The sequence below is a fragment of the Anabrus simplex genome, chromosome 1 (assembly GCF_040414725.1).
Source record: "Anabrus simplex isolate iqAnaSimp1 chromosome 1, ASM4041472v1, whole genome shotgun sequence".
Lineage (NCBI taxonomy): Eukaryota > Metazoa > Arthropoda > Insecta > Orthoptera > Tettigoniidae > Anabrus > Anabrus simplex.
This window is the reverse complement of record NC_090265.1, coordinates 1610981866-1610997844: the sequence shown is the minus strand read 5'-3', so window position 1 is coordinate 1610997844 and position 15979 is coordinate 1610981866. Positions and strand designations below refer to the sequence as shown.

The 15979-nt window shown below is 42.2% G+C and overlaps 1 protein-coding gene across 2 annotated transcripts in view; it reads left to right on the top strand.

The window, feature by feature from the left end:
* The window catches only part of LOC136858592 (monocarboxylate transporter 9), a 230363-nt gene that overhangs the window by 104317 nt on the left and 110067 nt on the right, over positions 1–15979 (top strand). Inside the window, exon 2 of one of the 2 annotated variants that reach the window (XM_067138264.2) lies at positions 12958–13064. The gene's annotated coding sequence lies outside the window, so the exon portion shown is untranslated. Of the gene's footprint in view, positions 1–12931; positions 13065–15979 lie in introns of those variants that run through there. The other variant, XM_068225629.1, reaches the window with a different exon arrangement.

Below are 15979 nucleotides of genomic sequence, written 5' to 3'. Positions count from 1 at the left end.
TATGGTGTCTGTGGTGTCATGCAGAAAGGGCATGGCTACGGGTCGCAGGATGTCGATTTACGTCAAACTGGCTACAGTGCCCTGGACACGCACCAACTGTGATTTGTGGTTGTACCCAATAGCACCCCACACCATAAGGCCTTGAGTTAGTGCTGTATGTCTTGTGCGAATTCAGTCAATGTGACGCCTCTCCTCTTGTCTGCGGCCAACCAAAATGTGGACATTATTTTCAAATAAACAGAACCTGGATTCGTCCGAAAACACTATCTGCTGCCATTCCTTCCCCCATTGACGTCGTTCCGTACACCATTGCAGTCTAGCATGTTTATGCACATTAGTAAAAGGTAGGCGGAGAAGTGCACGACGCGCCGGTATCCCAGACTGTAATAAACGGCAACGAATGTCACTCCTGATAGTGTACGATGTGTTACACAATTCCAATGTTGTGCCAGAGTCGAGGACGCAGAACTGTCCTGCAATGCCATTCGGATGAGGTGTCGATCTTCTCCCGGGGTGATCTGGGTGGTGGGTGCGACCAGACCCATCTCATCGTGTTCTATGGTCTTCTGTGAGCCATTCTGTACACACCCGTTGCTCTGACGACAAACTTCGTCCCACACGAGCAGCAATTTCTCGGATGGATGCATCACGTTCTCTCATGCCAATAATGCGCCCTCTTTCAAACTCATTCATTTGACGGTACGGTTCTCTCACACGTCTGCGAGGCATCCTGCGCTTCTGCTCAAGTCACACTGAGCCATTACCTTCGGTTTACAGCGACAACGAGAGCCGCAGGCACATTTCACCAGTCGGTGGTGGTGCGCTGAGATATCGATGTAGACCTTGAACCTGAGGGCCGACATGTTTCAAATGCTAATCATTTCTTCAGAACATATTATTGCGCGTGTCCTGTGAATATGAACTTCCTATCTTTAGTATTTCAAGGTGTTCTGATTTTTATGAACATGAGAGTACTCGAGAGCACACGATAACATGAAGAAAATGCTTGTAAGCTTACAGCGAGAAAACACTCTGTTATGAGTTCAAATATTTCGTATTGCCTTTCCTCAAAAACTACCTACTCAACAGGTTACGTAGATATAAAACTCAAAATCACGACGGGGATATTTGACGCGGAACAGAATAATTAAATGCTGGGAACTACAAAGCATAATTATTATTTACTTTTTTTTTTACAATTTGCTTTACGTCGCATCGACACAGGTGGGTCTTACGGCGACGATGGGACAGGAAAGGCCTAGGAGTGGGAAGGAAGCGACCGTGGCCTGATTTAAGGTACAACCCCAGCGCGTGCCTGGTATGTAAATGGGAAACCGAAGAAGAGACCATCTTCAGTGCTGCCGACAGTGGAGTTCGAACCGACTATTTCCCGGATGCGAGCTTACAGTTGCACGACCTAAACCGCACGGCCAACTCGCCCGGTGCATAATTAAAAAAACCAACAACCAAAATAACCCGTTCGTAACTCAGTGACAAACACTACCAACTGCAACTAAACTAACGTAAAAATAACTTTCAACTAATAACTATGAACAAACCAATAGTAAAAAGTATAAGTACACAGATATAATGAAACATAAACGCTCTGCCAGTACAAATATTGTACGCACACACAATGATAAAATATATAACACAAAACGGGTACAAAACAGAATTTGCAGGGAAAGGACACCTAGTGACAATGAGAAATAAACACGCAGATTAGCGCCATAAACATGACAACGTTGCCTACATTACTACGACAACACCACGCCATTTTTCACAACACCAGCATCAACGACATACTCCAGTTCTCAAAAACAGAGCTATAGTACGGTTAATATCGCGCTAATAAAAATAATATGTTAATAAGGGATATTTGTATCTCGGCCAGTAAGCAATACTATTATTCCACTTTTTATTGAGACATTTCATGTGTTCTAATCTAACACATTCTTATCAACATGCATTAACATAAATTTTCGTTACAGTTGTGACATTTACGGCCCGAAAACCGAAAAACGTAGTTAGTGGGATGTAAAGGTTTATGTCGTGCATTGGCGTTAACATTTCATAATTGACAGTTTTTTCACTGAACACTGCTGATAATAATGGAATGTTAGTTGCCAACTGTTATTGAACACTGCACATAGTCTCCTTCAGCGTCGGAGCCTACTAGTAGTTTCAGTGAATCCAACCTGATCATCCCTGTATTACGGGATTGTAAGTAGTCTATAGATGGGATTGCAGTTGTACTTTCGGCTGAACCCTCACAATCGTCCTTCCTGGTTGCAGAGAACAAGGTAATATCACCCAGCGTGAAGGGTTCTTCCTGTGGTGTTATGGCCGTACTATCCTGTTGCTCCTCACCGCACACCGTTCACTCGTCTCATTCTCCAATGTCAGTGATGGGTTACTTCAGAAAATTCACGAGCCTCAAAACTCACGAGCTTAAATTCACAGAAAATTGCATTGATCTGAATTCGAACTACGGACACTTTTGTGAGAATTTAAAGACCAAGTCACTCGGGTATCACACCAATTAACATAATTATTCAGATTTGGATATACGACAGTCTTATATAGAAGCATTCGAGATACTACTGATCAGATTGTCAGCCGACCTAATGTAGTCATTCGTCTGTGGAATGTACTGGAAGGGTCGGGATCAATCGAAAGAAGCATTTAGCACACGCATCGGCCTAAATTAGCAGCCCAATTCATTAGAGAGATGTTCTAAAATAAGACTAGGCGAAGGAACGATTTCTTCATGAGAGAGAAAGTATCAAGGACGCACAGGGGCTGTCGATTTGGAAGCGCGGGTTGGCGAACTCGGGGTGTCGGGGTGAGTCTCCCACTCATTTATGCCAGTCTCCTTACTTTAATCTTTCATAACCGACCTCCTTTGGTCAACTCTTGTTCTCTTCCGACCCCGACGGTATTTGATTTGCGAGGCCCTTCATGGCCCTTCTCTTTCTTTACCGATGTCTTCATTCATCGAAGAATCGGAACTGTACCATTTCTAGTTCTGATTAGTGTTAAAAAGGTATGGCTGTCTAGTTGTGCTTCCACTTAAAACACCACCACCACCACCACCACCACCACCACCACCACCACCACAATATAAAAGACACTCGGACAATGCAAAGCCCGCCTGGTGTCCATGACCGTTGAGGCTTCATGGTCTGCCATGGTTAGCTGGTTCGAGTCCCATCCACAATTTCTAATCACTAGATTGCGTGCCAAAAGCCTCTACGCAATGCTCATATGGAGTGAAGGCATAAAACGACCCTTTAGTGTTACTCGACAGGAGTAGGCTATGTGCCGATACCGAGTTTAAACCTCTCCCTACCTCATTATTAACACCAGAGCAAACCTAGATACGTGTAGGCTGCCCACGGGCTTCAACAAGAAAGACCTGCACCAGGTAAGCTGAACATGTTCTCGGATACTCCCGGCACTAAATTGCCATACGCTAAATAAATAAATAAATAAATAAATAAATAAATAAATAAATAAATAAATAAATAAATAAATAACTGACAATGTTATCCAAATAGGGATTCCATCAATAATGATTTGGCCGTCAGGTTGAGTTGCTCTGATGGTATAGTTCAAATTGGTGAGTTCGATTCCGGATCAGTTTGGTAGAATTTGAATATGTTCGTGCCGCTAGATTTCTTGTGTGCTTGTTGAATAGCAAGTAATGTGGCCTAGCCTATAAATTAACGGAGGAAAGACGATCATGATGATCACCGACAGCCCGTCGAGTGGGAAGAAGCTGAATCTGTTTGTACTCCGTGAAGCACAACGTTGAAGTATGGGATTATTGCGTCCTATCACTGGCAGCCACCAGTTGTCCATTGCCGTATTCAAGTAGTACTGTAAGCTCGATTTATTAGACCAAATATGGAAGTTTTGGAGCAGGTGATTTTGTCCGTACGATGCGTAGAGCCGTTCGCACTAAGGCCGGCGACCTCTTTCAAGACTTAACGTATCCACAAAGACGCACACGAGATGCTGTCAGTTGGTACAATTATTTTATTCACATCTATTTACAAATTAAACACACACATAGCCTTAATCACAGCTGTCACAAACAACACAGATCACAAAGCTGCCGTTTTAAAAACAAATGCATACCGCTGCACATGGAGATTAGAACCTTGAAACACGAAAGAGTTGCCTACCGACTGCCTACTTCGATATGTCAGTTACACGTGTTCACAAGTATAACCTCGCTAAACCATGACTCTACTAAACAACAACTCCCTTACCAATAACTCCCTGTCACCGTCAAGATCGTCTCCTTATATATCTCCTGGCCAGGCTTCCAGAAAGATACGTTACAAGAAATACCTTCGTGAAAATTCTAGAGTGCCTAATACATAGATGATAATGTACAGAATATTCTCCATCGTTCTCGTGCCTATTACCATTCTGGACGTTACAGTGTGTTCCACAGTTATGGATTACAAATTATATATACAGGTAAGAACAAATTATAACATGAATTCACAGGTATTTACATTAACTGAACTCATATGAATATTTATGTACAGCACATGTTTCAGGATATAACCTCACAAACAGCGCGATCATATCGTATGTACATATGATGTAATAATAGTAAAAATACTAAATGGATGTACTGTAAACAATTCATAATTATGCATTAGAAGTAATAATAATAATAATAACCATAATCGTATAATAATAATAATAATAATAATAATAATAATAATAATAATAATAATAATAATAATAATAATAATAATAATAATAATAATAATAATAATAATAATAATAATAATAATTCGAGCTCGATATTTGCATTAGTTACCCATGGGTGAGAGAATATTGTTTTCAAGTTATATCTGTTTATCACACTGAGATCTAACAATCATCTTCTTCCTGGCCATTTCCCCAGGGGCGTAACGAATGTGATACGGACGGGCCCACCTGCCAAAATAAATACTAGGGCCCTCTCAAATAAAATGTAAAATCTATGAATAACTAATATAAATTTAATTACAGCATGTAGACTAGATAATATGCAATATATTGTCAAATTATATAAACAAAAAGATTATTCACTATTGTAAGATTATTAAAAGCCGGCCCCGTGGTGTAGGGGTAGCATGCCTGCCTCTTACCCGGAGGCCCCGGGTTCGATTCCCGGCCAGTTCAGGGATTTTAACCTGGACCTGAAGGCTTGTTCGAGGTCCACTGAGCCTCCTTGATTAGAACTGAGGAGCTATCTGACGATGAAATGGCGGCCCCGGTCTAGAAAGCCAAGAATAACGCCCGAGAGGATTCGTCGTGCTGACCACACCACACCTCGTAATCTCCAGGCCTTCGGGCTGAACAGAGGTAGCTTGGTAGGCCAAGACCCTTCAAGGGCTGCAGTGCCATGGGGTTTGGTTTGGTTTTTAAGATTATTTATTTTTTATTTGACTGCCTCCATGGTGCCGAACCATTCACCACTTAGCTGTTCGTACTTTAAATTAGTTTCATTTTACAGTAAAAACGGAACTACACTCTGTAACCAAAGTCTCAGCTATAATAATTTATTCGATTACAACACAGAAAAACATACAAACAAAATTAAATCAAGAACTGTTCAAATAAAGTTTGAAAAATATCAAACAGCACAACTGATAAGCCTTCGCGCAAAGAGAGCTCATACCAAATTGAACTGACTGAATGTTACCACACCTACTTCTTATTAGCATTATACATTGTTGTGATTAAAGTTTAATATTCAGCTACATTTGTGCTTAATGCGATCTCAGATGCATTGAACATCAAGAAAGTATAATTTTCTAGCTAATATTTGATATTTTGATGTCACTTCATTGCTGTAATAATTTTTAAAGAATTTGATGTAGGTCTTTTGTGAAGCGAGTGTCGCGAGAGTAGGCAAGGGCAAGCATTGTTTACAGCTGTGGTGTAATAACTGCTGCTAAATGGCAATTCCTTTACGTACAAATTGTAAAACAAACTGTTTAGACTGATTCTACAAAACTGCCCGGACCTTTTCCGTGCAGAGAGACATAAGGCTACATATACTGTACATTATTTTTCTTTTCTTGTGAGGAGTCTGGGGGGTCCTTTAAAGGCCCGGGCCCGCCTGCATTGCAGGCCCTGCAGGCTCTAACGTTACACCCCTGCTTTTCCCTATACTTGGGGTCGGCACTTTGTATGGAAATAGTGAGTTTTACGGCTGAATGTCTTTCCTTACGCCAACCCTATGCGGAGATATTCACTATTGCTTGTGTCTGTGGTGGTTTATTGTGTGATGTGTTGTAAATGGAGATTCGTAGGACATTTTTTTCTTTTCAAAACCCCCTTTTTTGTTTTAATATCTGCAAATGGGTCTAACTTGGAGTAAAGAAGCACTGACATGAAATGCAAAGTCAAGTTTAAAAAATAAATGTAGAAAATAGGTGGTCAGCATCAGGACCACCATCCGTTTGGGGTGACGTTGAACTGGTCATAGTCATTCTGAATCCGTTCCCTATTCATCTCTATAATTGAATCAAAGAATTCGATGAACTCATTCTGAGTCATTGATTCTAATTTCCTACAAAAATGTCAATGTCCCATACTGGGAAAACAAAGGTATCAAGATAAACTGCACATAATTCGAAAGCCAACCGGTATGTGATAATATTTCAGCTTAGAACTCTGACCAGAAAGGTTCTTTCATCTAAGGTTCAGTATTGCATGAACTATATGAAATAACTAGCAAGATACCCGTGCTTCGCTACGGTATTACACTGAAATTTATAATTGAATGCTTATTGTTTTAGATATATAATCCGCCGAAATTCGCGATCCGACTCGTTTTCTGCGAGAATCCGCCAAAATTCGCGATCTGACTCGCTTTCTAATATATTACGGCAAGTCTCCTCCCATTTTTCAATCTTTCTTTCCAGCAATCGATTTCGTACTTCCCGGGGTAGGTCCAGGTATTCCACCCGGTCAGCTGGGTCCCTAAATTTTTGCCATCTTTTCCTATAGGCATTTTTAATATGGATCAAATCCTTCAGGAGATCCGGCGTGGTGTCGTCTTGGGTGCCTTGGCGGTACTGAACCCGCCGCCGGACTGCATTCTTAGTCATTACCCGTCCAGGACCCGTTTCCAGCGCGGTCCGCACATTTGACGACGGGCCAGAACAGTATTATTATTATTATTATTATTATTATTATTATTATTATTATTATTATTATTTGCCAGGGGCTTTACGTCGCACCGACACAGACAGGTCTTATGGCGACGATGGGATAGGAAAGGCCTAGGAGTTGGAAGGAAGCGGCCGTAGCCTTAATTAAGGTACAGCCCCAGCATTTGCCTGGTATGAAAATGGGAAACCACGGAAAACCATTTTCAGAGCTGCCGATAGTGGGATTCGAACCTACTATCTCCCGGATGCAAGCTCACAGCCGTGCGCCTCTACGCGCACGGCCAACTCGCCCGGTATTATGATTATTATTATTATTATTATTATTATTATTATTATTATTATTATTATTATTATTATTATTATTATTATTATAGATGTTCTGGTCCCCACAGCAAGATGCAAGACCGCTACTTGGCGGTAAATTACATCTGCTGCCATTGTTATTGTTGACAATACGACCAGCACCATTGTCGCGGATAGGCAAGTGTGCGGGTTTTCTGACGATACGAATGACTGACTTCCGTGCATTATTGACCTTATTATAGAGGTGAACAATTTGACGGTCAATCGCATTCCTGTCGTTTATTTCAAATGTGTTTAAATTTTTATTTATATGCCAGAAGAATCTACTGTAATCTAAGAACGTTCTGCGAAGGAAAAGATGGCTGTTGAAAACGAACCCAGGAAAGATTAAAAATGATCGATTTATGATCAGAATAAGTACATCGAAAATCTACAGCCTGTTTCCAGTCATTCGACAGGGTCAGGAATGGAATGAATAAAGCCCCCTCTAGTGGTGACAATAGGAATTGTACCGGCTGCCGAAGTACTCCTCTGGGGCAATGATCGATGAATGACAAATGAAATGAAATATTGGACAGTGTTGCTGGAATGAATGATGACAGGAAAAATCGGAGTATATGGAGAAAAACCTGTCCCGCCTCCGCTTTGTCCAGCACGAATGTCACATGGAGTGACCGGGGTTTGAACCACGGAACCCAGCTGTGAGGGGCCGGCGCGCTGCCGTCTGAGCAACGGAGGCTCCTCATAAGTACATTATGAACAGTAAAATCAATTGGTCTCCCCTCCTTTTACACCCCACCGCCGTTATTAACACCCCCCCCCCCCAAAAAAAAATAAACGGAGGCATGTTTCTTTATGTTTAAAGGAGATTCCAATTCACGTCTCTTACCTTCAGTTTTGGGATATAAGTATCCCCATAAAGATAATTCACTTTCTTTCACTTCCTTCCACACTTCTCCCCCCCCCCCCAAGTGAATTATCCGGCAAAAAATACGGTTTCCTTAATAGTAAAGGATATTCTAAATACCAATTATCACGACTCTAACTTCTTCAGTTTTTGATTTGTGTGTCCTCATGAAAGGAATTCAACTTTTTTTCACTCCCGCCCCCTAAGATGTGTTCCCATCAAAACGCGTTTTTCTTTGTTTTTAAAGGAGATCCAAATACCAATGGTCACGTCTGTAACAACTTTAGTTTTTTAGATGTATGTATTCTCATACAATTAAGTCAATTTTTCAATTCTTTCACCCCCCCCCCCAGCCCCTTCATTGGATTTTCCGAGAATACGTGTTTCTTTACTTTTAAAGCAGATTCCAAATATCAAATTTCACGTCTGTAACATCTTCATTTTTGAGATATCAGTAGCCTACTTAAAAGAATTCAACACCATTTTCAGTCACTTTTACCCCCCCCCTTCCACCCAAGTGGTATTTCCGAAAACTAAAAACACACGTTTCCTTATTTTTAATAGAGATTTAAAAATACCATTCTTTACTTCTGTAACGTGTTGAGTTTTTTGAGATACTGTCGAAATTCTCATTTTAAAATTTCACCACTTTTTAGTTCCCCTTAAATGGAGTTTCCAAAACAAATCACCTATGTTTCTTTACATTTACAGGAGATTCCAAATACACACTTTTTACGTCTGTAACATTTTACGTTTCTCAGATATTCTGTAGATATAGTCTTTCAAAAAATTCACCCCAATTTGTCACTCCTGTTTAACCGCCATTAATTGGATTTTCCAAAAACAAAAAATACGTGTTCCTTTATTTTTAAAGGAGATTCTAAATACCAATTTTTTACATCTGTAAACTTTTTAAGTTTTGAGATATAGATACACTCATTTTAAAAATTCACCCCCTTTTCACCCCGCATTATTTGCATTTTCCGAAAACGAAAAAAATACCTGTTTCTTTATTTTTAAAGTAGATCCCAAATACCAATTTTCAGGTCTGTAATATCTTCAGGTTCTGAAATATAAGTAGTCTCATTAAAAGCATTCAACCTATTTTCACCCTTTTCAACCCTTCCTATTGGGATTTCCTGAAACCAAAAAAATACGTGTTTATTTATTTTTAAAGGAGGTTCTAAATACTAATTTTTACATCTATAATCTTTAAAAGTGTTGAGATATAGGTACACTCATTTTAAAAATTCACCCCCTTTTCATCCCCTCCCCCCATTAATTGGATTTTCCAAAAACGAAAAGTACGTGTTTCTTTATTCTTAGAGGAGATCCCAAACACCAATTTTCAGGCCATCTTCAGGTTCTGAAATATAAGTAGCCTCATTAAAGGCATTCAACCCTTCTTTCACCCTTTTCCACCCTTCCTATTGGGATTTTCCGAAAACAAAAAATACGTATTTCTTTATTTTTAAAGGAGATTCTAAATACCAATTTTTACATCTATAAACTTTAAAAGTTTTGAGATATAGATACACTCATTTTAAAAATTCACCCCCTTTTCACCCCCCATTAATTGGATTTTCCAAAAACAAAAAAATACGTGTTTCTTTATTTTTAAAGGAGATCCCAAACACCAATTTTCAGGTCTGTAATATTTTCAGTTTCTGAGATATAAGTATCCTCATTAAAGGCATTCAACCCATTTTTCACCCCTCCTATTGGGATTTTCCGAAAACAAAAAAATACGTGTTTCTTAATTTTTAATGAAGATTCTAAATACCAATTTCTACATCTGTAAACTTTAAAAGTTTTGAGATATAGATGCACTCATTTTAAAAATTTCACCCCCTTTTCACCCTCCTATTAATTGGTTTTTCCAAAAACAAAAAATACATGTTTCTTTATTTTTTAAAGAGATCATAAGGACCAATTTTCAGGTCTGTAATATCTTCAGTTTCTGAGATATAAGAACCGGAATCCTGATTAAAGGCATTCAACCAATTTTTCACCCTTTTTCACCCCTCCTATTGGGATTTTCTGAATACAAAAAAATACGTGTTTCTTTATTTTCAATGAAGATTCTAAATACCAATTTTTACATCTGTAAACTTTTAAAGTTTTGAGATATAGATTCACTCATTTTAAAATGTCACCCCCCCCCCTTTTCACCCCCTTAGCGACGGAATATCCAGAAACCCTCTCTTAGCGAGCACCTACATCTTAATATGAATATATCCTCAAAATTTCATTTCTTTATGTCCAGTAGTTTTGGCTCTGCGATGATGAATCAGTCAGTCAGTCAGTCAGTCAGTCAGTCAGTCAGTCAGTCAGTCAGTCAGTCAGTCAGTCAGTCAGTCAGTCAGTCAGTCAGTCAGGACAAGCTATTTTATATATATAGATTTTCGTTCTAAGTGATACATGTGCTGCGGGGGGTCAGTATTTCCCTCTTCAACATTGTTACATAACGGTGTTTCGAGGCGCAATGGCGTTATAAAGAAACCCATATAACTCTTGAAACTTCACATCATGTATCGCAAGCTAATAGTTTGTAATACAAGAATTGGTAATGGTCGTATAATTTAATGTATTTGATATTAACTTCATTCGGAACCGCCCATGGGTGGGGGCGGAATAAAACCCATGGTATGCCCTGTCTGTCGTAAGAAGCGACTAAAGGGGGCCCCAGGGGCTCTAAACTTGGGAGCGTGGGTTGCCGACCACGGGCACTTAGCTAAGTGCTGGCATTGTTTCCACTTGCTTGTGCCAGGCTCCTCTGTTTCATCTATCCTTCCTTGGTCAACTCTTGTTCTTTACCGACCCCGACGGCATTAGGTTGCGAGGCCTAGGGAGTCTTTCATTTTTAGGCCCGTTGTAGCCCTTATCTTTCTTTGGCCGATACTTTCATTTTTTGAAGTGTCGGATCCCTTCCATACTTCTGATTTGTATTAATACAGAATGGTTGCCTAAGCTTCTGTAAGGGTCATCTGCATCTCGCGTTAACTTAAGCATGTAGGTAGTTAGACACTTACGGTAGGTGGTTGCAGTATGAGCCACTATGGTATAAATGGTTAAGACGAAAACAAACACACAGTCCACTAGCTAGGAGAATCAACAAGATGAAGTTAAAGTCCTCCACCCGACCTGGAATCGAACGCGATTGAGCCGAAGGCTACTACGCTGACCGTTCAGCCAAAGGGCTGGACTGAGATCTAACCGAATGATGACACGAATTTCGGTGTAACGATCAAGGGTCACATTGTGGACGGTTACATAACGGTATTTCGAGGTGCAACGACGATATATTTTTTAAAGAAACCCATATAACTCTTGAAATTTCACATCATGTGTCGCAAGCTAATATGTTGTTTGTTGCCGGCCCGGTGGTGTAGGGGTAGCGTGCCTGCCTCTTACCCGGAGGCCCCGGGTTCGATTCCTGGCCAGGTCAGGGATTATTATCTGGACCTAAGGGCTGGCTCAAGGTCCACTCAGCCTACGTGATAAGAATTGAGGAGCTATCTGACGGTGAGATACCGGCCCCGGTCTCGAAAGCCAAGATAAACGGCCGAGAGGATTCGTCGTGCTGACCACACGACACCTCGCAATCTGAAGGCCTTCGGGCTGAGCAGCGGTCGCTTGGTAGGCCAAGGCCCTTCAAGGGCTGTAGTGCCATGGGGTGATTGGGGGGGGGGATACAAGAATTGGTAATGGTCGTATATTTTGATGCAATTGATATCAACTCCATTCGGAACCGCCTGTGGATTAGGGCGGTATAAAACCCACGGTATCCCATGCGTGTCGTAAGAAGTGACTAAAGAGGGCCCCAGAACGTGTCCTTGACTTTCAGTCTCCGGGCAACTATATTTCAACCGGGTACCGTTCTTAGACCGATCGGGTGATAGCTCTGTCAGTTGTTACGCACGGGGGATGGAATTTTTTTTTTGCTAGTTGTTTTACGTCGCACCGACACAGATAGGTCTTATGGCAACGATGGGACAGGAAAGGGCTAGGAGTGGGAAGGAAGCGGCCGTGGTGGTAGGCCTACAGCCCCAGCATTTGCCTGGTGTGAAAATGGGAAACCACGGAAAACCATTTTCAGGGCTGCCGACAGTGGTATTCGAACCTACTATCTCCCGAATACTGGATACTGGCCGCACTTAAGCGACTGCAGCTATCGAGCTCGGTGGATGGAAATTTATTCAACTTCCTCTCATCAGAGGTTGCTAGTTGACAAAATACATAAATTGCATACATTAAAAGTATACATTTCAGCGTTAATTGCCGTGGTAATTACTCACTAACGCCGCTACATGGAACGGGCATTGACCGTGTATCTGACCAGTGTGGGATAAGTTCACTTCTCCTGAAAAGTTGTTGGCTCTCGTTTCACAATCTACTCGGATAATAATCTTGTTGCAGAGTGCTAGCGCGACATTTTATTCTCGCTTATCGTTGTGTGTTATCGGAATGGTGTATAAATATATGAAAAATAAACCTGGTAATCACACTATTGTTTTGTGATCTCTTCATAATCACATAACCTTTCTTTGTTTACAGCCATGATCGCAGTGTGTTCTCAAGAGTGATCCGTTCCTGTCTACCGTGCGTGTTATTCGTCCAGGAGCCGTGAGGCTCAACGTCGCTGGTGTAGATTCGTCAGTTAGGTGAGTTCTAAGCACCAATGACTGTTATGTTTACAAGGTATCTGGACTTGCCAGGGTCGTAACGAATCCGACACGGGCCCGCCTGCCAAAATACAATTCGCTCCCCTCCTCTAATAAAATGTAAAAATCAATGAATAATCATTGTTTACAGTTGTGCTCTCTTACATTCGGTACAGTAAACTGCTGCTAGATGCAAGTAGAAGTGATCCAATATACAGTATCGTCATGTTATATGAACGAAGGGATTATTCGTTATCTTAAGATTATTAAAAATATAGTTTAATAGGTTTTATTTGACTGTCTGGTGTCTCCGTGGTTTAACGGCTGACCTGCTGAACTGTCAACCATGCAATACTTAGATGTTCGAACTTAACTTTAAATTGGTTTCATTTTTCAGTAACTACAAAACTATACTCTGTAACTGCTACTGAAGTCTCGGTTATAATAATTTATTCGACTACAAGGAAACAAAAAGAACAAAATTAAATTCAAAACTGTTTAAATAAATTTTGAAAAATATCAAACCGCACTATTGTCTGTCTGTTAGGTCATCAGCCCAGAGGCTGGTTGGATCCTCAAATAGCACCACCAAAGGTTATGCGGTTATAAGGAAACCGCAAAAACCAATGGCAGCACCAAAATGAGGCGTACTAGGCAAGACGAGGAGTGAGATAGTTTGCCATTGCTTTCCTCACTGGGTCAGAAAGTGCTATTGCAGCATGACTGACCCCATAACACTCAGATGCACTAGTCGTGCTCTGAATGTAATTACTCAGCACCACCCATACCCAGACTGGGACTTCGGTGGAAACTACACTTTACTCTGGCCTGTGCCAAGAGATGGACACAAAAGTACTGTATCCATCAAGAAATGGCAGCAGGCAAACCGCACTATTATAGCATAATATTTCAATAAGTGCAGAGAGAGCTCGTTCGAAACGGAGTTGACCTTGGCATTACTCTTACACCAACTTCTTATTGGTATTACTGTATATGTTGCTGTCCTACGAATGTGTGACAGAAGTTGTATTTTAAGCAAAATTTGTGCATGATACATAATACGATAACTGAAATATGATATTTTGGTATCAGTTTTCATTGCTGTAATTAGTTTTCAATACTACAGTGCAGGTCTTCAGTGAGGGGCGTGTCTCTTGGTAAGGGTTAGAGTTGGTAAGGGCAAGCACTATTTACAGATGTGCTGTGTTACAACAGACTGCTGTTAGATGCAACAAAGTGGGAATTCCTCAACGTACAAATTTTAAAAAATTCAACTGCTCTACAAAAACTGCTTCTATGCAGAGTGACATAAAATTTATTTGTGAGGAGTCTGCGTGGCCCCTTAAAGGCCTGGGCCCGCCTGCATTGCAGTCCCTGCAGGCCCTAACGTAACGTTCTTGTTATTTGTGAGGAGTCTGCGGGGCCCCTTAAAGGCCTGGGCCCGCCTGCATTGCAATCCCTGCAGGCCCTAACGTAACGTTCTTGTTATTTGTGAGGAGTCAGCGGGGCCCCTTAAAGGCCTGGGCCCGCCTGCATTGCAGTCCTTGCAGGCCCTACGTTACGTTCTTGTTATTTGTGAGGAGTCTGCGGGACCCCTTAAAGGCCTGGGCCCGCCTGCATTGCAGTCCTTGCAGGCCCTACGTTACGTTCTTGTTATTTGTGAGGAGTCTGCGGGACCCCTTAAAGGCCTGGGCCCGCCTGCATTGCAGTCCTTGCAGGCCCTACGTTACGTTCTTGTTATTTGTGAGGAGTCTGCGGGGCCTCTTAAAGGCCTGGGCCCGCCTGCATTGCAGTCCCTGCAGGCCCTAATGTAACGTTCTTGTTATTTGTGAGGAGTCTGCGGGGCCCCTTAAAGGCCTAGGCCCGCCTGCATTGCAGTCCCTGCAGGCCCTACGTTACGTTCTTGTTTTTTGTGAGGAGTCTGCGTGGTTCCTCAAAGGCCTGGGTCCGCCTGCATTGCAGTCCCTGCAGCCGTACGTTACGTTCTTGTTATTTGTGAGGAGTCTCCGTGGCCCCTTAAAGGCCTGGGCCCGCCTACATTGCAGTCCCTGCAGCCCCTAACGTTACGCTCTTGTTATTTGTGAGGAGTCTGCGGGGCCCCTTAAAGGCCTGGGCCCGCCTGCATTGCAGTCCTTGCAAGCCCTACGTTACGTTCTTGTTATTTGTGAGGAGTCTGCGGGGCCTCTTAAAGGCCTGAGCCCGCCTGCATTGCAGTCCCTGCAGGCCCTAATGTAACGTTCTTGTTATTTGTGAGGAGTCTGCGGGGTCCCTTAAAGGCCTGGGCCCGCCTGCATTGCAGTCCTTGCAAGCCCTACGTTATGTTCTTGTTATTTGTGAGGAGTCTGCGGGGCCTCTTAAAGGCCTAGGCCCGCCTGCATTGCAGTCCCTGCAGGCCCTAACGTAACGTTCTTGTTATTTGTGAGGAGTCTGCGGGGCCCCTTAAAGGCCTAGGCCCGCCTGCATTGCAGTCCGTGCAGGCCCTACGTTACGTTCTTGTTATTTGTGAAGAGTCTGCGTGGTTCTTCAAAGGCCTGGGCCCGCCTGCATTGCAGTCCCTGCAGCCCTACGTTACGTTCTTGTTATTTGTGAGGAGTCTCCGTGGCCCCTTAAAGGCCTGGGCCCGCCTGCATTGCAGTCCCTGCAGCCCCTAACGTTACGCTCTTGTTATTTGTGAGGAGTCTGCGCGGCCTCTTAAAGGCCCGGGCCCGCCTGCATTGCAGTCCCTGCAGGCCCTAACGTTACGCTCTTGACCTAATTACTCGCTCCGCGTCTTAGGTCCCCCCCCTCCCTTCTAAATGAGTACGAATATTTTTAGTGACCACGTGTGACCTTGACTTGTTCAGCTGCTGTTTACGAAGGAGAGGGAAGCTCGGTGTAGTAGCTGGCTTATTGATGCCAAGTAAGGTTCTAGCTTT